Genomic DNA, 20918 nt, shown 5'->3' with positions numbered 1-20918 from the left:
CTTGGGAAGATGAGGAAGAAGGAACCATGCTTAAGCTGGACTGCATAGTAAGACCAGGCCTCTAAAAACAAAAACAAAAGAACCACCAGATTATGATAGACATGATCCACTCACCATGTCATTTTATCTGTAGAGTAGCTAAGGGGTACTTATTGGTAAGCATGCCGTTTATTACTGTGATAGCTTAAGTGAAAATGGCGCACACTGAATGCTTAGTCATTGGGGAGTGGAACTGTTTGAGAAGGTTTGGAAGGGTTAAGAAGTATGGCCTTGTTGGGAGAAGTATGTCACTGGGGGTAGCTTTGAGGTTTCAAAAGTTCACATCATACCATCATCTCTTTCTGTCTGTTTCCTGTTTATCAGTATGTAAAGCCCTCAGCTTCTTCTCTAGCTCCACACCTGCCTGCCCTGCTGCTGTGCTCCACGCTAGGGAGATAAAGTACTAACTCTCTAAAACTGAAAGCATGCCCCCAATTAAATGGTTTCTTTTTTATGAGGGTTTCCTTGGTCATGGCACCTCTTTCCAGCAATAAAACCATAACTAAGAGAATTAACCTCTTCACATTTCCAGAGAGATAGCTCTTGTTATTGAAGGGACCAGCTCCCCATTTTAGCAGCCATGTCAGGCTAATATGTGCTCATCTGACCTTGCCCCTCCTATCCTGATCACCAGGAGGTCAGATCTCCTCGTGGCAAGGAACCAATCAGAAGTTAGCTGGCAGGGCTGTGCTTTATGGCTCTGGGTGTGCTTTATGGAAAAGTGCACAACAGTGATGTGCAGAGCATAGCCTATGGGCCATAACAACAGTTGACCAATCAACACAGGGAAGCCATCCAAGCCTGGAAGTGCACCGGTCCTGAGACTGTTGCATACCCCTAGACACTCTCATTATGCTGCCCTATAAGATCCCTGCCTTGTGATTTCTCAGTGTCTTTTCTCCAGCCATCTGCTGCGGTGGATGAATGAAAGGTCTGAGCTAATGCGGTTAGCTCGTTAAACAGCAGGAATAAAAGACTCTTTGCTTTTGCATCGAAATGGACCTCTTGGTGATTTTAGGGTTCAGAGTTTGGGCACAACACTTATAATCAGGATAACATGGTGGAAGAATTTTCAACCTCCTCTCCTAATCCACCCACAAGCCTGTTCTTTTCTTTGTTTACCACAATGAATCTGATATTTACTCTAAAGTTGTTCTCTATTTGGCTCAGAACTTTTTTCTTTTAAAGCTTTCCCCTAGATAGGTCTCACAATCAGAACTCACAGGACAGGACATCTCTCCAGACCACATAGTAATTTGGAAGAAAATCAGATCAACGGGAAGATGAGTAGCAACACCCTTGTGCATATATTCAGGTTCAGGTTTAGTTTGTACAATGTGTTTTGTGTTAGGTATGATGGGTCTGGCCTGTAATTCCAGCACCGAGGAGCCAAGGCTAGAGGCTTGAGAGCTAGAGGCTAGGCTACAAAGGAAACTCCTGAGTCAAGGTAGCTCCTCTGACAAGTTGACTTTGAATGTAGAAACTCTACTACCCCTTTAGAATGGCCTATTGCATTTGTATTCTTCAAATTCAGTATCACAGTGACAGAGTAGAGGGCTGACACCTCAGGCCAAAGCTAAGATTAAATCCAAATCCCTAGTCTTCTGATCAGGAGATTTTTATTGATGTGTGATTCACATATTTTGTTGATATATTTGTGATTCAAAGCACATTTTGTGAATATCCAGAAAGAAAAGAAAAACATTCAGTATTAATCGGATTCTTAAATATTTATGAACCCAAACCACCTAGAATGCAGTATAATGCTCCAAACCGAACTTCAGACAAACATAAATCACATCCTTGCACGATATCATTTTGAAGAAAACTGACTTTAATATATAAATGGTATTTATTCAAGGTAAAGAGTAAAACTATAAATCATCATGACTAAGAGGGAATCTAATGGGCCATCTAAAGAGAAACTGCACTTCCTCTGAGAAATTTTATTAGATTGCAGCATGAGGTATACACAGTTTACTTTGCTTACACCTTATTTTACAATATTTTTTATTGTGCTCTGTATAAAAGTAACATTTTAAGACATAATATTTTATTGATGCCTTGGGAAGGTCACATCCTGCACCCTACCTGAATAAAGTAGAGAGTGATTGTATAAAGCACCTGATACCTTCTTTTGGCCTTCTCACAAGTACACACAGCGACACACAGTTAGCTAAAACACACACACACACAGAGACACACCACTTCAACATACAGAACAAAAAAATAAGAAAAATATTTCTCAATATTTAACTTAACATGTCCATATCTGTTAACTTTCCCACCAGATAAAGTGATTATCCTCCCAAGTTTTAGTCCTATGATTTCTCACTGCTTCGGGCTCTTCCTGATTAAGTACAAATGTTAGCTGACAATTCTGGTATGAATATGGAGAAAGAGGAAGCATATGTTGTGGACCTAGTAGGTTCTTCCATTTAAACTAGGAAAAATGTAAGTACTGTTATAGTTACTAAGGGACAAATTAATGCTACAGATCAAAGGAGAAAGGGGAGGTATGATAACTTACTGTTAAACAGAAAACCAGGAGAGATTTCTAAATGGAGGAAACTGTGGGACTGAAGTATTCTGTGTGAACATCAAGTCCATGTATCATTGTAAAAAAAGATGACTGATTTTAGGAAAAGATGTTTCACAACAGAACACCTAGGTTGGAGGCAGATTCAACAGCTAATTCTTATACCAACAAAAGTTGGCAGAGTGGAATGGAGGTTGATGTTGACAAAGAAATGATATAAACATTAACAAAAATGAATAAGGAACCACATCCAATACTCCTTGAATATAACCAAGTCATCAAGATCAATGGGGTAAAAAAAAATTAGAGCCTACATAAAATCAAAAGGCTTGGAAAAATCCACCCAGTGAGCTTATGACAAAAAATTCCCCAAAGGACAGTGCACACAGCAAATGATGGGCATTTGCCAGAAAAAAAAAAAACCTTCTCAATGACACTATAGTCAAGATGACAAAAACACAAAACCAGAGAAAAATAGTAAGAGCTATAAAGGAAGAACACCTACTCATCTACAAAGGCAAACACTCCAGGTTAATGTCAACCCTGCAGTAAGCAATCTTAAAATCCAGAAAAGCATTCAATGGTATACTTCAAGCTCTGAAAGAAAATGATTTCCTGTCAAAAAGGCTACATTCAGCCCACCTATCTGAAAACAGATGGAGAAATACAGGTGTTTCAAGACAAACACAAAATAAGGGGTTCACGTTCATGAAACCAGCACTGAGAAGAGACTTGCACTGAGAAGGAAAGAGGGTCTCAACACAAAACCACAGGAAGAATAAATATGAGAAAAATACATGAATAAAGGAAAGCAAGAAATTCATCATGTCCAACTCAGTAAACTGGCATGTTCCTAAAGTCAACTGGAGAGAAAGTGAAGGACAATCATCCAATCATCTATGCGGACAGCCATGAAAGTTAAAGAAATTAGTATATATTTCTCAGCAATACCTTAGGTGTAAATGGCCTCAGTTCACCAATGGAAGGATAAATGCTGGTTTAAAAACTAGATTCAAGCTTATCACCATCCCGGGAGACTTCAGTAGATCTCTGTATCCTTTAAAGAAGGATTCATCTGGTGACCAATTTCTTTCAGTTCCTTCACCCTTTACCTGGAGCAAACCGAAGCCTGGCCACAACCCTATATTTCGCACATCTTCATTACCTCCATTAGACTGGCCTTTACCAACTCACTTTGGACAATGTGAATTCAAAATAGAAGTGCAACCTAAAACTCATCATCGAGCCCATTATGAAACTGAAGGTAGCCAAGGGGCAGTTAAAGCCTCTACTGGTGGCCATCCTGTTGTGAAGCTCCTGGGCTATAGTGAGAAGCCAATAAATCTACAGATGTTTATTTGAACAGCCGATGATCGGTATTTACAACCTCATGCATTTTACCATGTGCATCGTATTACTGGAAAGACAGTTGTTACTGCAAGTCAAGAGATAATAATTGCCAGCACAAAAGTTCTGGAAATTCCACTTCTATCTGAAAATAATGTCAGCCAGTATTGACTGTGCAGGTATTTTGAAACTCCGAAATTCAGATACAGAACTTCGAAGAGGAGAAACTGATATTGGCAGAAAGAATAACTGGAGTCCGACTTGTATTTCGTGTGGACATCCCACAGCCCAGTGGAAAGTTCTTTCTCTGCAGATAGCATCTATTCCTGTTGAGTGCTCTCTGCGATCTGCTCAGGAGCTCCCCCATATTGAGAAGTACAGTATCAACAGTTGTTCTGTCAATGGAGGCCATGAAATGATTGTGACTGGATCTAATTTTCTTCCAGAATCCAAAATAATTTTTCTTAAAAAAGGACAAATGGAAGACCTCATTGGGAGGCTGAAGGAAAAATAATCAGGGAAAAATGTCAAGGGGCTCACATTGTCCTTGAAGTTCCACCCTATCATAACCCAGCAGGTACAGCTGCAGTGCAGGTGCACTTTTATCTGTGCAATGGCAAGGGGAAAAAAAAGCCAGTGTCAACGTTTTACTTACACACCAGTTTTGATGAATCAAGAACAAAGAGAAGATACTGATTTGTCATCAGTTCCATCCTTACCTGTGCCTCATTCTGCCCAGACCCAGAGGCCTTCCTCAGTTCCAGGGCACCCACATGACAGTGTGTTGTCAGCATCAAGAAGCTTGATTTGTCCCATCCAGCCAGCATATGCATCTATGATAGCCTCCTCCCATTTGCCACAGTTGCAGTGTGGGGACGAGGGTGCTGGTAAAGAAGAGCACATGGTACCATCTTCAGTCATGCACCAGCCGTTTCAAGTTACATCAGCGTCTCCTATGGGGTCTTCCTACCAGTCTACACAAACTAACATGTATAATGGACCAAGTTGTCTTCCTACGAATCCTGCCTCTAGTCAAGAATTTGATCCAGTTTTATTTCAGCAGGGTGCAGCTCTTTCTAGTTTAGTAAACCTTGGCTGTCAACCACTATCGCCAATATCATTTCATTCTTCAAATTCAGATGCAGCAGGACATCTCTTCGCACATTCACCTCATTCTGTGCAAGCCCTCCCTCATCTACAGTCAATGGGATACCATTGTTCAGACACAGGACAAAGATCTCTTTCTTCTACTGTGGCAGACCGGGTCACAGGTCAGCCTTCTTCTCATTTACAACCTATTACATACTGTCCATCACATCCAGGATCTGCTACAGCAGCTTCCCCAGCAGCCTCTCATCCCCTGGCTAGTTCACCGCTTTCTGGGCCATCATCCTCTCAGCTGCAGTCTATGCCTTATCAATCTCCTAGCTCAGGAACTGCTTCATCACCATCTCCAGCTACCAGAATGCATTCTGGACAGCATTCAACTCAAGCACAAAGTACAGGCCAAGAAAGTCTTTCTGCACTTTCATCCTTAGTATGTCACAGTTTGTGTGACCCAGCATCATTTCCACCTGGTGGGGCAGCTATGAGCATTAAACCTGAACCTGAAGATCAAGAACCTAACTTTGCAACCATTGGTCTACAGGATATCACTTTAGATGATGTGAATGAGATAACTGGAAGTTACAGGTCCCAGATTTCTGTTTCCCAAGGCCCAGAGGTGAGTAGAGACGCTCCTCTCCCACATTCCAGCTCCCCAAATTGAGGAAGATCTGATGGGCTCTAACAGTGTTCACTGCAGCTTTGTGCCCACTCTCTGCTTCTCCTTGACCTTGGGTTTCCAGCCAGACTTAAGAACCTGCTCCAGGAGTTGGACTCACTGTGGGAAAAGCAGCATTCCTCCACCTCAAACCTTGGGCAGATTTATAAAAGAACAGGAACAGCATAGGCTGTTTAAGCTGTGGGAAAACGAGCTTTGCTTTTATAAATAAATATATATATATATATATATATGATACTTTTATATGATGGGTGCTTTGAGTGTGAATGCAGCAGGCTTTATATCAGAGGTGCTGCTCTTGCAGGTTACCTGGTTGCATAGCTAGAATTAGTAATTTGTACTGCTTTCTGGTCATTTGAAGAGCCCTTTATTTGATATTTTTAAAATACAAAATTTTGATAAAACCTTCCAGAGGCAGACAAAAAAAATTATCCTAAGCCCACACTTAGACCTCAGAAACTTAGCATGCATCCTGAAGCCTTTCATAGTTTCATAGGAAATAAAGCCAAATGTAGCTTATACTCTTTATAAAAAGTACAATGTTAGGGAAATTGAGAAGAGACCATTCCATCATTAAAGTGTTGGAATATGAATGCATTCCAAAGCATAGTCTTTTTGTAATGTTAAATAGTCATCAAGAAGTCTCTCCACTAGCTCCATGTTCAAGCTGTTTTCTTCCCTCAGGGAAAGGGTAAAATGGTCATTTGTAAGGTGAATTTCAAAGGTAGGATTTTAGCTTGGGTAGTTGTTTTCTCAAATGGGAGCATCTACCTTGAGTCTAGTCTTTGAAGCCAGTGTCCTAATTGTTTAGGCTTTGCAGTTTTAACTCCTGGAGTCAGGCCAGCACTGTCTGGAGCTAAATATGAATGAGGTGTGTACTAGGAGGGGCAGAGAAAATGCAGTACTCCAGATGAGAAGGCTTTAGGTTCACAATGGCTTGGAAGGCTTATCTCCTGTTCTGTTTACAGCTGCAATGATTCTGTCCCATGGTGTCCTGACTGTATGATCTGAAAACCAGCCTTTTCTCCAAAAGGCTTTGGGGCACATCCCAAAATGAGGTGGTGTCATAGACCTGTCCCTCCACACCAAAGACACCCTGGTGCTGTTGCTGGTGAGGCTTATGTCCAAGGCAGGGGCCAGCAGAAACTCCAGCCTATTTGGGTACTGTTCCCAAACCCTGCCTTTACCCTTCCCTTTTACAGTCCCTGAATTTTACAGTATGATTTCAAATGAAATAATGTACTTTCATTTATTCAGGAAGCAAATTGAGTGCCTACCAGTGAGACACTATGCTGTACTAGCTAAAGACATGGGCTGTTCCTCTAGGGGATTGTGACCTTTGGTGGCAGGCTTTCTTTACGAAGGCTACATCAGGTCTCAGGGTCTGGCCTATTGCCCACCAACTCTAGTGAGCAGGGCAAGAGATACTGATTCAGGATAAGGGGAATATGTCTGTGAAAGACCCCGGCCCAGCACAGGTGGCTGAGGCCTATGGAAAATTCCTTTCCCCCACAGATCAGCCGAATAGTCATTTTTTCGATCAGAAGGAAACTCAGCTCAAGGTCTTTACAGCTGCATAGTCACTACTATCTCTGTCCAGATAGGGGCCCAGGTGTCTATGGTCTGCACAGCCAGCCCAGAAAGATTGGGCAGGCACAGAAACCTTTGTTCTTCAGATAGGGCCAAGGCCGAGAATTGAGTTATGAGAGAAACCTTAATTGCCTCTCTGTCCAGATGAGAGAAACCTCGTTCTGAGCCCCAGCCTCATTTAAATTACCCAATCAGGGTCCCGTAACTAGGCTTCTCGCTTCTGTACTGCGCTTTTTGCTATAAAAGAACCCCTGAGTCCCCAGCTCGGGGCTCTCAGTTCCCGAGACTGAGACACCCCGGGTACCCGTGTATTATCAATAAAGCCTCTTGCTGTTTGCATCCAAGCTCGTGGCCTCGGTGTTCCTTGGGTTCGGGTCTCCCTCCCGTGAAAGTCCCCCGCCTGGGGTCTTTCATCTGTTTTTAACATGATGTTTTAAGTTTCTCCCCTCAAACTAGTTAGAAAACAGTCTATCAACAAATTCCTCTGGCCACTCTTAGAGCTGGATATTTTCTAAATTTCTCTGAAAGTAAGTTTTGCATCAATGAGTGTGGATATTGAGATTTGCTTTGGGGCCCATGGTTGGCAGCCCACAGCTTCATCTACAACGCATTGGCCTTTTAGGTGAACTTGCAGAGACTTGGCAGATTTGCTTCTAGCCTCTTTCCCCTAGGGCAGCTGCCTCATGTGGGGTCATTGAAAGACCTTTTTGGGGTGCTACTTTGCTGACTTCAAGAATAAAAGCCTCTATGATCCAGAGTTGCTATGCACCAGATTTTGATGCCTTTTAAATACCTTGATGCCTGTAGTATTAGAAATGCTTTCCTATTTAAAACAGTTTAGATTTTAAAATAGAGCTTTGTATTGTATGTAATGGTTTTGTATTAGCTTTGTATAAGCTTTCATGTAAGAGTCATATTTTTGGATTTATAGATAAAGATTTAAATTTTTGTGCAAAAAAACCCCCAAAAACAAAACAAAACAAAACCAAAAACTAGATTCGACTATCTCTTGTCTCCAAGAAACTCACTCACTGGCACATACACCCACAGTCTGAGTCAAAGGAGGGAAACAATCTATGAAGTGAATGGAAGGTGAAAAAAAAAAGAACTGATGTAGCTATTCTGAAAGATGGCAAAGTAGACTTCAACCCAAAATTTGTAGAAGTAAGAAAGAAGGTCGCTACACTACATATTAGTTATTGGAACAATTCATTAAGTAGATATAGCAGATGCAAATGTGTATTACTGAATTCTGAGGCATAAGGTTTCATGAAACAATCACCAATGGAAAAAGGTCGGACAGTTCCTCATAACAGTAAAAGATTATGACTTTGGGATCTACTTGTTTTAAATGGTCTTCCAAACTAAAAGTTAATACTAACAGGTCAAGTGAATTTATCAGGTCTACACAGAATATTCCATTCATTCAGCAGATAGGAATACTTCTCAACAGCTCACCGAACCTTCTCTAATGCAGACCACATTCTAGGCCACAAAGCAAGCCTTAAAAAAAACACAAAGAAATTGAAAGAATTGTTTGCATCTTATTTGATCATACTTGGCTAAAACTAGAAATAAAAAACTGTAGAACCTACACAAATACTTGAAATCAAATAAAATAACACTCTTGAATAACTAGTGGGTCATTAAAGAAATGAAAAATGAATAATCAAATGAAAATTAAACACAATTTGCCAGAAAGAACTCTGGGACACAACTAAAGTAACCCCAAGAAGAAAGTTGACAAGCCTGACTTTAAATACTAAAATATCAGAGATCTCCAGCAGACAATCCATTCATACAACTTGAATTCTTAAAAAAAAAACTAGAACAAGCCAAACCCAAGCCAGTATGTGGCAAGAATTAACAAAGATCAGGGCAGAAATTAATGAAATGATGATTGAAAGAACACCATGAAGAATAAAGCAATGAGTTACCTACCAACATTAAATCAAGATGATATAAATCACCACAGGTCAATAGTGATACTGCTGCTTCTTCAGGGATATGGAGAAGAGGTATGTCCCAGAACAACTCGTCTGCGAACTGCACTGAGATATGAGGAAGCAAGGATTGGGGACAGATGAATGTCTGGGACACCCTAAGCCCCTGACTGTGTGGGAATGTGTGGGGTGCTATCTCTGTTTCTTTCTCTGTCTGTGTCTCTGTCTGTGTCTCTGTCTCTCTGTCTCTCTTTCTCTGTCTCTCTTTCTCTGTCTGTGTCTCTGTCTCTGTCTCTCTCTCTGTCTCTCTCTGTGTCTCTCTCTGTGTCTCTCTGTGTCTCTCTGTGTCTCTCTCTCTCTCTCTCTCTCTCTCTCTCTCTCTCTCTCTCTCTCTCTCTCTCTCTCTCTCTCTCTCTTTCTCTCTGTAGGGAGAAGGGACCAGTCAAAGAAACACACCCTGAGCAGAGACAGAGAAACACACTTTGGCCCTGCAACCAGAACTAAAGAAATGTACCCTGACCCTGAAACCAGTGCCAAAGAAACACACTTTGTCCCTGGAATCGGAGGCAGTGAAAGAAATACACCCTGGCCCTAAAACTAGAGCCAAAAGGTTAAAAAGGACCAGAGAAAGAAACATACTTTGGCCCTAAAACCAGAGCCAAATCTGATCCTAACCCTGTGAAGAAAACTAACCAATCTTCGAGCAGGAGCTCTAGCCAGTGTGAGCTCAGCATTGAAATCTGACCAATCTCCACCCTGGAAAACTTGGATCCCTAAGAAGCCCTATATAAACTCTGTGTCTGTTCAGCTTGTGGTTGTTCGTACTACCAGGCTGTCCTATGCCACTGTGGCAGAGGGCAGACACTCTCCTGGATTCTTCCCTCCCAATAAACCTCTTCCGTGAGCTTTGGGAGAAGACCTTCTTTTGCAGTGAAGCAGACACGACCCTGGACAGAGCAGAGCGAGCAGGACTGTAACACTTTTGTGGAGGAGACGTTCCCCTGGCAGAACGGAGTTGTTACGCTTGGCTCTCCACTCCTGAGAGCAGAGCTGAACTGTAGCAACTCCCTTCCCCCACCCTGAGCAAAATTGCTACACTGGGCAAACATCCTCAGCTGGAAGACCCTCTCCTACCACAGCAGAGCAGATACACTGGGAAGCCTTTCCCTGAGGCAGGGCTGTGAGCTGCTATGCTTACTGCCTCCTGTGGTGGTCCTTGGCTCACGAGCTCCAGAATACCTTTCCAGAATACCTTTCCGTTTGAACTGTGTAATACTTAGTATTCTGTGGCTCCTGAGTGCCAGAATACCTGTCCCACCTGATCTGCCTGAAACGCCTACACTCTGTATGTATGGTGTGTGTGTGTATGGTGTGTGTCTGTGGCGTGTGTGTGTGTGTGTGTGTGTGTTGTACATGTGTATGTGAAGGAACAGGAAGAGGAGGGAGATTAGTAGGGATCAATAGCTGTCTAATTGATGCACGCCAGTGTCCTTATGTCAAGAACATACTGCTTGAGTAACAAAGTATGAGATCCAATACATAAAATGACTGTTTCCTTGAAAAGCTTCCAATATAATAATTTTCTATAAAAGCAAAACTAGGGATCAACAGACAGGATCAATTATTTCCAATTTTTAGATACTTAGGTTGCCATTTACCATCAGAGAGGCAGCTTCCAGGAGACTAGAATGCTGCTATTCTGACCCTATCCCTCCTACCTCTGTAAGTAAGAAACTGCATGCTTGCTGTGTAAATAACAGTATTAGCAAAGTGCTTGAAACAGAATCCAGCTAACAGTATGGTTTCAATAACTTCTCTGTGGGTGTGTCTCCTGTATGCGGTGTGTGTGTGTGTGTGTGTGTGTGTGTGTGTGTGTGTGTGTGTGTGTGTAGAGATGCATGTGGACATCTACTTGATTGAAGAGTTTGGTTCCTTCCTTCCATCAGGTGGGGTCTGGGGATGGGACTCTGGTTATCAGATTTGGCAGCAAGCAGCAGTCTTCCAAACTCAGCCTCTCTTCATCCTCAGTGGTGCTTTTTGCTGTTGTTAAAAAGAGAGACTAGTTCAACCCAACAGATTTCAGCTAAAATAACTTTTGTTGGTTCAGTGGTTAATTGTCAATATGTGAATGTATTTTTAAAAATACAGCCCATAGGCAAAGATGTTAGAGCTACTAGATATTCAACCCACTCCATATTTTACAGATAGAACAGTGAACTTAAAAAGTCCAGTCACATTTCATAAGCCTGTGTGGTGGGTGATGTTGTCACTCCAAGAGTCGTGTACCTTCTACAGATGCCTGCTGTCCTCTAGTGGCAAAGCCTGGGATAAGTTCATTTATACAGTAAAAATCATTTTCAGAGGAATAGCTCATTTGCATTAATTGTGTTGTTCTCCATAGATTGTATAACAAAGTCAAAACTCCTAGTTATCTTTTCTCTGTATTTGTATTAGTTAACGTTAATTTAATAGAAATCATATGTCACATGTTCCTCTTATATTTACAAAATTTCCCTGTATTCAACTTATCTCCTCGTTGGTCTAAATAAAAAAATATTAGTTATGAGTTACTTATCAACAGTATTTATCTATGGGCTTTCTCATCTATAAAATAAATGGAACATACTCCCTCATACAGCATGTGATGGGAATGAACAGAAGGAGGGAGACAGAGACAGGAGGGAGGCAGGGATTAAACACATAGGACCTGAAGTGTCTCACTTTTCACAAAGACGTGGGAAACAAGTGAGAACAGATTTACCAATCATGGTAACAAGTGTAAATTACATTTTAAAGGACGGATATATGGTCTACCTCCTCCTCTCGGTTTTACTAATACTCGTCTTGGTAGTTAAAGCTACATGTTATTATTATACCTCCTATTAAACTTATGAACTATCACAAGAGACTTTTACACTACTATTTTTTTAAAGATGCCATAGTTTATTTCTATTTCACATGGAGATATCAATGGATTACTTAGGGTAGAGCTGTTGAACCAAAGGGTTTTATATGTATTTAAATATAAAGGGCACTGTTTTAGTATTGTGTCCCCACAAGCACTTGAGTGTCCCTGTTCTCTCATACTGGCACTTATGAAAATTATAATCATTTCTAAACTGATGATGATCACCTTATCATTTTAATGTAGATTTTATTTAGTTACAGATGAAATGTGCCTGTTTTCCCAGGGAATAAGACGTGTATCTTCTGTTTCATTTTCAGTTTTTACTGTTTGAGATCTTTTCACACAGCCAGTAAATCTATACTTCTCCATGTGTCTTGTAATTCCTTTTCTGTGTGGAAATTTAAATATTTAATTGTCAAATAAATGATTGTATTCCTGCCCAATCTTCTATTTCTTTTTTTCTTGTCTACAAAACATCTTTCATGATGCAGATTATAATGGCTTGTTCCAGCTTTCTTTGGTATGTTAGCAGTTTCTAAAATTCAGTTATCTAGAATTTACTTTGGTGAGAGGGCACAAATGGAGATTTGGGTTTATATTCTGTACAAATTATATGTCATTTTTATCTAATTCATTATGAAGTGGTCTACTCTTTCTGATTGTGTTGAGATGGTACATTTGCCATATACCAAATTTCCATTAATATGATCAATTTCTTTTTCTGGATTCCCAATCTATTTTGTTGCCTTCTATTATCTACAGCAACTGCACTCTGAACTGTTTTAATAAAAGCTACTTAAAATACATTTCTTTTCTGGTTCGATAGCCAAGTTGGGCAAAAGCATCCTCTATTTGTAACGTATAGAATCTTCCTGATGTATCCACATGTTTTCTTTTATTTACCTTCTGTGAGAATGCTCTTGGAGACCCGAGGCAGGCATCAGACATCTTCCTCTATTGCTCACCATCTTATTTTTAATTGCTATGATTTGTCTGTTTTTTTTCCTTTCTACAGTTTTAAGCATAAATGCTACGCAAACTGATCACTCTCCCTCCCTTTGCCTCTCCACTATCCCTGACCACCTTTCCCACAAATTTCTTTGACACCTTCATGTCTATTCATTTTGTTATATGACCCACAGGGATAATCAAGGCCATCTGTGTGAGGGCATATTTGGAGACAGCCCCTGGATGCTGAAGGGCTCAGCAGTAGATATAAAACTGTAGACAGCATAAGAGCAAACCAGGCTCCCTGAATGTGGGTGTCAGTTGGGAGGCCTGGGCAGTCAATGGGGCCTCTGGCAGTAGAACCAGTATTTATCCCTAGTGCATGAGTGGGCTTTGGGAGCCCATTCCCTGTGGAGGGATACTCTCTCAGCCTAGATAAAACAGAGGAGGGCCTGGGTAAGTCCTGCCCCGAATGATGTAACAGACTTTGATGATTTCCCCACAGGAGGCCTCACCCTTCCAGGGGAGTAGATGGGGGGATGGGGAGTTGGTGGGGGCATGGGAGGATGAGAGGGAGAGGGAACTGGAATTGGCATGTAAAATAAGATTGCTTATAATTTGAATAAAATTTTATTTAAAAAAGAAAATATAATATACCAACAAAAAATAACTGTAGACAGCAATTCTGCCCCTCCATACTATCAGTAGCCAATAATTCAAAGATATGTAGAACCCCTTTAGCTGTTTCCCCACCTTCCTTCCTTGGATTGCTGTTACGATGAGTTGAAGTCCATTGCAGGTAATGCCACTGGTGTGTTCATGATTGCCATGGCCTATTGAGTCTAATTCCAGCCCTTCACCCTGTCTTCTAGTACTCACACACTTCCAGTCCTCTCTTCCACAGTGCTCTCTGAGCCACAGAGGGAGTGGGTTCAGTCACTAGTTTATGGCTGGGTCCACAACTGTCATTTATTCTTTGATTCTTGGGCCAAGATTTCTCTCTGAACCTGGAGCCACTAATTGAGCTTTGCTAGTGATCGTCCTGTCCCAACCCCACACAGCTCCCAGTACCAGAGTTACAGCTGCTCTACTCAACCTTTATGGAGATGCTAAGGCCCAAACTCAGGTCCTCATGCAACAAGCACCTTTCCAATGGAGCCATATTCCCATTCTTTCCTTCTCAACTGTAAAAACATTTTTAAATTAACTTCATAGTAAGCATGCAAAGTAATGGGCTTTATCATAGCATTTTCAATCATATGTGTTATTATACCTTGTTCTCAATTGAATACCTCTGCCATTGTTCTGCCCCCTACCCAGTGAATGGTTGTTTAAAAATATTTTAAATCATTTTATGTTTTTAGGGTTTTTGCATTTGTTTTCCTTTAATATATATGTTCCAATTCAGAAATGTAAACACAACTAATATCTCATTACTCTGGCGAGTTTGGCATTGTATTTAATTTTCTTCCAACAAAATTCCTTTCATTTTTTGACATTAAAATATAATTGCATCATTTCCCCCTTCCCATTCCTCCCTCCAACCCCTCCAATGCATCCCTCCTTGTTCTCTTTCAAATTCATGGCCTCTTTTTTATTAATTGCTGTTACATACATATACTCGTGTTCACAGAGAAGACTATTTTCCTGGCTCTCATCACTGAATAAGAACAAGGAGAAAGGCAAATTGCCCTCCCTACTGTGACTCATCCTCATGCAATCAGTAGGAGCCAACATAGGACAAAGGGACTAAAGAAGACTCTACCTGCCTTATGGCCTTGTCTTTTCCTGTTGGACTCACTAACACAGCTTTGGGGTGAACAACATCATTGGCTCTCCTTGATTCCTAGTGTGTTGGCTGTGGATTTAGGCATTCTAGCCTCCACAATTATGTGTGCCAATTCTTTTCCCAAACCAAACTAAAAAACAAACATCCCCTTAATCTTCAGCTTGAAGCCCAATATCTATTTCTGGATTTTTATTAATCGTGTTATAATAGAGTCTATAGCTATCAAGGAACGTGAGGGTGTTGTTGGAAATAAAGACTAGGGTTCTTAGTCAAATTTTATCATTTTCTAGCTACAAGAGTGTGGTGGTTTGAAAGAAAATGCCCTATAAAGGGAGTGGCACTATTAGGAGTTATGGCACTGTTGGAGTAGGTGTGTTTTTGTTGCAGGAAGCATGTCACTGTGGAGGCAAGTTTTGAGGTCTCATATATGCTCAAGATACTATGTCTCAGATCCCTTCCTGCTGCTTACACTAGATGTAGAACTCCCAGCTACTGCTCTAGCACCGTGTTTGTCTGTATGCCTCCACGTGCACCACGATGATAATGGACTAAATCTCTCTCTGAAACCATAAGCCAGCATCTCAGCTGAATGTTTTCCTTTATAAGAGTTGCAGTGGGGGGCTGGAGAGATGGCTCAGAGGTTAAGAGCACTGACTGCTCTTCCAGAGGTCCTGAGTTCAATTCCCAGCAACCACATGCTGGCTTACAACCATCTACAATTCAATCTGGTGCCCTCTTCTGGAGTGTAGACAGAACACTGTATATGTAACAAATAAATCTTAAAAGTAAATAAATAAATAAAAAACAGAAGGGTTTAAAAAAAAAAGAGTTGCAGTGGCCATCGTCTCTCTTCACAGCAATAGAAACCCTAACTAAGACACTGATCTTATGCAAATTACTCTGTTTCTTTACCCCTGCTTCTCATCAGTAGTTACCATGGAAGTCTCCAGGGTACTTTGCAGCAGCAAGTCTGTGGTGATTGTGACTCACCACGAGCATCCTGGCTCCTGCCTACCTGAGAACTCAGAACAATGGGTGGGGCCATGATGATCCATGAATCACCAAACAGAGGAACACGGAAGTTCCCACTCAGTTCCTGTTTAATTGTTGCCCACCCAGCCAGGTGTTTCCATCCAAGGCTCATCTCCCTTGCATGCTGTGGGAAAATCTTCAACAGTTCAGCAGTTTTGAACTCCTTTCCAGTGGTGGTGTGAATTCAGTTCTTCCAGTTGGAGATCCTTTATCTGCCAAAGATCTGAAAGGGAAGAGAAAGAAAAAACAAAATATCCAGAGGCCACTGCAGAAGGAGTGATGTGCATGGTATGTGTCCTTGTCCCTGGAGTGCTTTTGAACGAGCAACTAGGCATTCTCTGAAAAAAACATTTTCTTTGCTGCTGCTCATGCCAGCATCTAAAGCCCATCCTAGTAGCCGTGGACTTCCTTCTGAGCTTGTGTAGACTTTCCCAGAGCAGCTTCACTGACTTTATTCTTTGGGATTTTCTAACATATTATGCAAACTTATAATTCCACTATTGAATCCTCCTTTATTAATATGGCTAGATTTTTTTTTTGTATTTTGGGCAAATCCCAATAGTTAGAGGCTGAATTGTTCCCTCTCATTCATTTAGCAAAGGCCTAATAGCCACTGCCCCAGAATGTGGCTGCATTTGGAGGCAAGGTCTTCCCTAATGGGCAGCTGTCCTCTCGAACCTGGTGTCTTCAATAGTCTATTCTCTGTATGCACACTCCCTGGAACCAGAGTGCCTTTGTTTTTTCTTATACAGTATCCTGTCTTACAAAATCAATATCTCTATTGTGACTAATTTAAATTTAATTACACATTAAGCACCCAACCTCTAAGTACTGTCACTTTTGGGAAACTCAAATTTGTTTGTAATATATTTAAATATTTTTGTATGAAGTAATGCAAGTCATTGCTAGGGCTTGTTCATTGCTTATTGTTGTTGTTATGAATTGCCTTATACCCATGAAAGTTTTCTGTCATTTATAATTTTATTTTGATGATTGGTAATTTCTCTCTTGTTTGTGACTCTTACAGGTTTTTGCTTTAAAACCATTACCCCAAGGAATGGAAAATAAGAACATCACCAACTTCAATAAAAAATACTGAGTTATTTGCTGTTATAAAAATGTACATATTAAAATCAGACATTAACTTTATAAGATAATATTTTAAAACTAGAAGCTATGCAGAGATATAGATGATTTGATGTTAATTACTTTAAGATACTTTTTTCAACAAAAGCTTTTTTTATTTAAATTAGAAGCAAACTTTCTTCACATGTCAGTCCCAGCCCTTTGTCCCTCCCCTCATCCCCTGCCTCCCACCAGGCCTCCCAGCCCCCCACCCAATCCTCACTCTGTTCCCCAGGGAGGGTGAGGCCCTCGATGGGTGATCTCCAGAGTCTGTCATTTCATTCAGGGCAGGGCCTAGGCCCTCCCCCAGGAGTCCAGGCTGAGCAAGCATACCTCATTGTGGAATGGGCACTCAAAGTCTATTTGTGTGCCAGGGATAAATAGTACCCAAGGCCCCATAGATTACCTAGGCCTCCTCATGGTTGCCCACATTCAGGGGGTCTGGGTCAGTCCCATGCTAGCCTCCCTGCCATCAGTCTGGGGTCCAAGAGCTCCCCCTTGTCAGGTCAGCAGTTTCTGTGGGTTAGACCAGCCCAGTCTTGACCCGTATACTCATTAGTCCTCCCTCTCTGTCACAAGGTATGTTTTTTACAATGTGGGATGTAACAGTTCATTAGAAACGACCTATAGTCCTTATAGTCAATTTGAATATCTGCTAAAGTGACAAAGAATATATAAAATATCATTATACATACAGAGTTTGTATGAAAATTTTCTTGAGTTCATGCCAAGAAAGTAGGTGCTTGTGGGTATAGTTCCTATGAGAAATGAAATGTATTAAAATGGACTTTTTTTCTTGCAAAAAAAAATGTTAAAATGAAATCACAAAGGCAGATCCTTATCCAGCCGGACTGCAGGCCTTACAAGAAGAGGCAGTTTGGACACCCAGAGCCAATGGGATGGGCATACACAGAAGAAAGGACATGAGAGGACAGTGTGGCAGCATGTAAGGGGGGAGGCCGCAGAAGAACCCAACTTTGCCAGCACCTTGACCATATTTACAGTTTTAGCTTTCAGACACATGAACATTGCAGTGGCAACCCTGTTAAACATTCACTGTCTTGTTAGAACTGCATATCCTCTAATTGGCCCCTGTCTTGGGCTAGGCTGGGGTGGTGGGGGCAGTTCTTGAAGATTCCACCTATTTGCAAGTCACTTGAAGAGGTCATACAAAATCCTTCTTATCCAGAAGTTGTGGGTCTGCAGCAGTATGTTGTTGCACCCTTCCCCCATGGGGGTCTCCTGACCAGCTTGTGACTAGGAGCTTCTAGCAAAATACCTCTTGTCCCCTCCTCCCAGTAAGGTCTGCATGCAAGTTCCTGTTTTCTGTCTATCCTTATTGTCTAAATGCTAATTCCTGTTATTGGTCCATCCTTTGCTGGAGGGCCCTGGCTTCTGACCTTGGTGGTTTTCCACTATGCCTGCTATTGGTATATAATGCTCCGTTCTTGTAAAAAATAAATGCCATTCTCCTTGTAAGAATGAGCCACTGTCTTTGTCTTTATGTATATCCTTAGCAACTCGGATCGTTGTGACGTGATGTAGCCCCATAACCGAACAGCAGTTCGCTACAGTATGTGAAACTCCATACTGAACAGTCTGGGAAGGTGGCTCAGTGAATTAGACAGTTGCTGTACAATCGTAAGGACTAGAGTTGCAAACCCTGGAACCCATATACATAAGCTGCATGGATGTGATGGTCTGTCTGTTATTCCTGGCCTCCAGAGGTAAAGATGGACTTCACAGGGCAAGTTATCAAAGCAGATTACCCAAGCAGCTAGCCCCAGCTTCAGCAAGAAAGCCCAAGTAAACAAAAATAGAAATCAATCAAAGACGGCATTCAATGTACCCACACGTGTGCATCAACATGTAAGCAAGCACGTGTGACTCTCTCTCTCTCTCTCTCTCTCTCTCTCTCTCTCTCTCTCTCTCTCTCTCTCTCGTGTGTGTGTGTGTGTGTATATATGTCTGTCTGTCTGTCTGTCTGTCTGTCTCTCTGACACTCTCTTTCCCTAAATGAGGGCTGGAGTCCTCATACACCCCAGGGAAAGGGGTGCAGGGTTCATTTGTAATGATGGTGTACTTCAGCTGTATCTGCATAACTGTAAGGACTGTTGTGTGCATAGCCACCTCCAGCCAGCCTGGCCTGCAGGTCCTCCCTGGGAATGCGTTGTCAGGCTTGTTGCTTACAAAGCACAGCCACTCAGGCAGGCATGTGGCAACGTTATCCAGTTCTGTAGTCAGTTTTCAGAGAGACAAAAACACAAAGAAGAGAGTGCCAGTGCAGCTTGAAAAGGGGATGGAGACAAGAACTCTTGTGCATCTTGGGAAAGAACTCTTGGAGGTCCTCCCTGAATAGCAGAAGAGTGACAGTGGACCTGTGATTCTGCCACAGAAAGCGGTTTAGCATTCTAACCTAGAGCAAAGGTCTTCAACACTCGCTCTGAGCCTGCTCCATCCCAAGTGTGGACAGGTAACACATGTAGACCTGTATTAAAACAGATTCTGTGGCACCCCAGCTTCTGTGGAACCAGGTCACAGCTTGCACCTCTTGCCTGCATCTTCAGGATGATGCGCAATGGGCAAGAATTATCCTCTCTTCCTGGTGAGGAAATCCTGTTCTAAGAGTTAGCTTTCACAAAGGCCAATCAGTGTCAACTTCACTGACTCAAAATCACACATTTAACCATAAAATCCGAACATTTAACCGTATGCTGCCTCTAGAACTTTTAAATACTCACTGACTTCAACATCCCAGGATGCTTGAATCTGTCAACTGGATAGATTTAATAGAAACATCACTCCCAATGCACATGTGGACCATGCAAAACCACTGTATCCCAAGTACAACTTAATATACTATTTGCTCCATCCTAGGGCACTAGCTAAAAGTGACAGGGAACTTCTACTACTCCAGAAAATCTGAGTATAAACAGGAATTTAATTTGTGTACAGAGGCTGGGAAACAGGTCTGCTTTCTTTCTTGGGTATTTAAAACATCTTCTTAAGTTTTGTTTTTAAATTGAAATGAAGTTGGATTACATATTTCCTCATGTGGCTCACTGCAAGACTGCAGCTGGATTTTATCTTGATTAGATAAGACACAGAAACGGCAGCTCACTCTAGGGGAAGGAAATACAGGTTTTAAGCAGAGATGGCCAATGAAGTTTACAAAAAGCTTTGATTTGTTTCTATACTAATGCAAGCAGGCAGATTATCTCTATTCCATTACTCAAGAAAACCTGGTAGTGCTTTGGGTTTTCATTAAATATTTGTTTAATTTCTTTTCATTTGATCTGTTCTCATGCCTGGCATTTTAGTCACAAGCAGACTCTCCATGCCCACAAAAACTGAATGACTCCCACAGACAGCCTCATTTCCAATTGATGCTGGCCTCTGAGCACTTGTGGGACTAATGCAGGTCATTTACAAGCTCTGCATCATCTTCCTTCAGATTAGAGGCTCTCTCCACCCACTTCTAAATATATTTCAGTAAAAGGGCATGTGAGTCACTGAAGTTCATTTTTCACCTTGGGGCTTGCGCAGAATACAGTTAACCAGGAGGAGATACACTATTTCTCTTGCTATTTAATGTTCCCCACCAAGTGCCTGGCAAATACAGCGGTGCAGCAAGCAGGAGGCACAGTAAGCAAAAAGAACACTGGACACCGCTACTGCTACTTAGAAAAAGAGAGAGAAAGCAAACCTCAACACTCTGTTTTCTTTGGGAAAGATTAACTGTTATGTTAATTCCAGAAGACCTTGCTAATGAACCAGGAAGAAACAACACAGATCTAGTTGGCCTGTCAATGGTGTAGTAAGGTTTAAACAAACCCACTCAGCTTTAAACAGTTGTTATCACTGTACATACACAA

The 20918-nt window shown here is 41.5% G+C and overlaps 1 pseudogene; it reads left to right on the top strand.

Moving 5' to 3' along the window:
• LOC121142282 overlaps positions 1-5693 on the top strand; it is a 48522-nt pseudogene extending 42829 nt beyond the window's left edge.
• Positions 5694-20918: the final 15225 nt, after the last annotated feature.

Source organism: Mesocricetus auratus, unplaced genomic scaffold (assembly GCF_017639785.1).
Source record: "Mesocricetus auratus isolate SY011 unplaced genomic scaffold, BCM_Maur_2.0 Super-Scaffold_100009, whole genome shotgun sequence".
In the NCBI taxonomy this organism is placed as follows: domain Eukaryota; kingdom Metazoa; phylum Chordata; class Mammalia; order Rodentia; family Cricetidae; genus Mesocricetus; species Mesocricetus auratus.
Note: the sequence above shows the minus strand (reverse complement) of the source record. Positions and strands in the feature narration are given on the sequence as shown.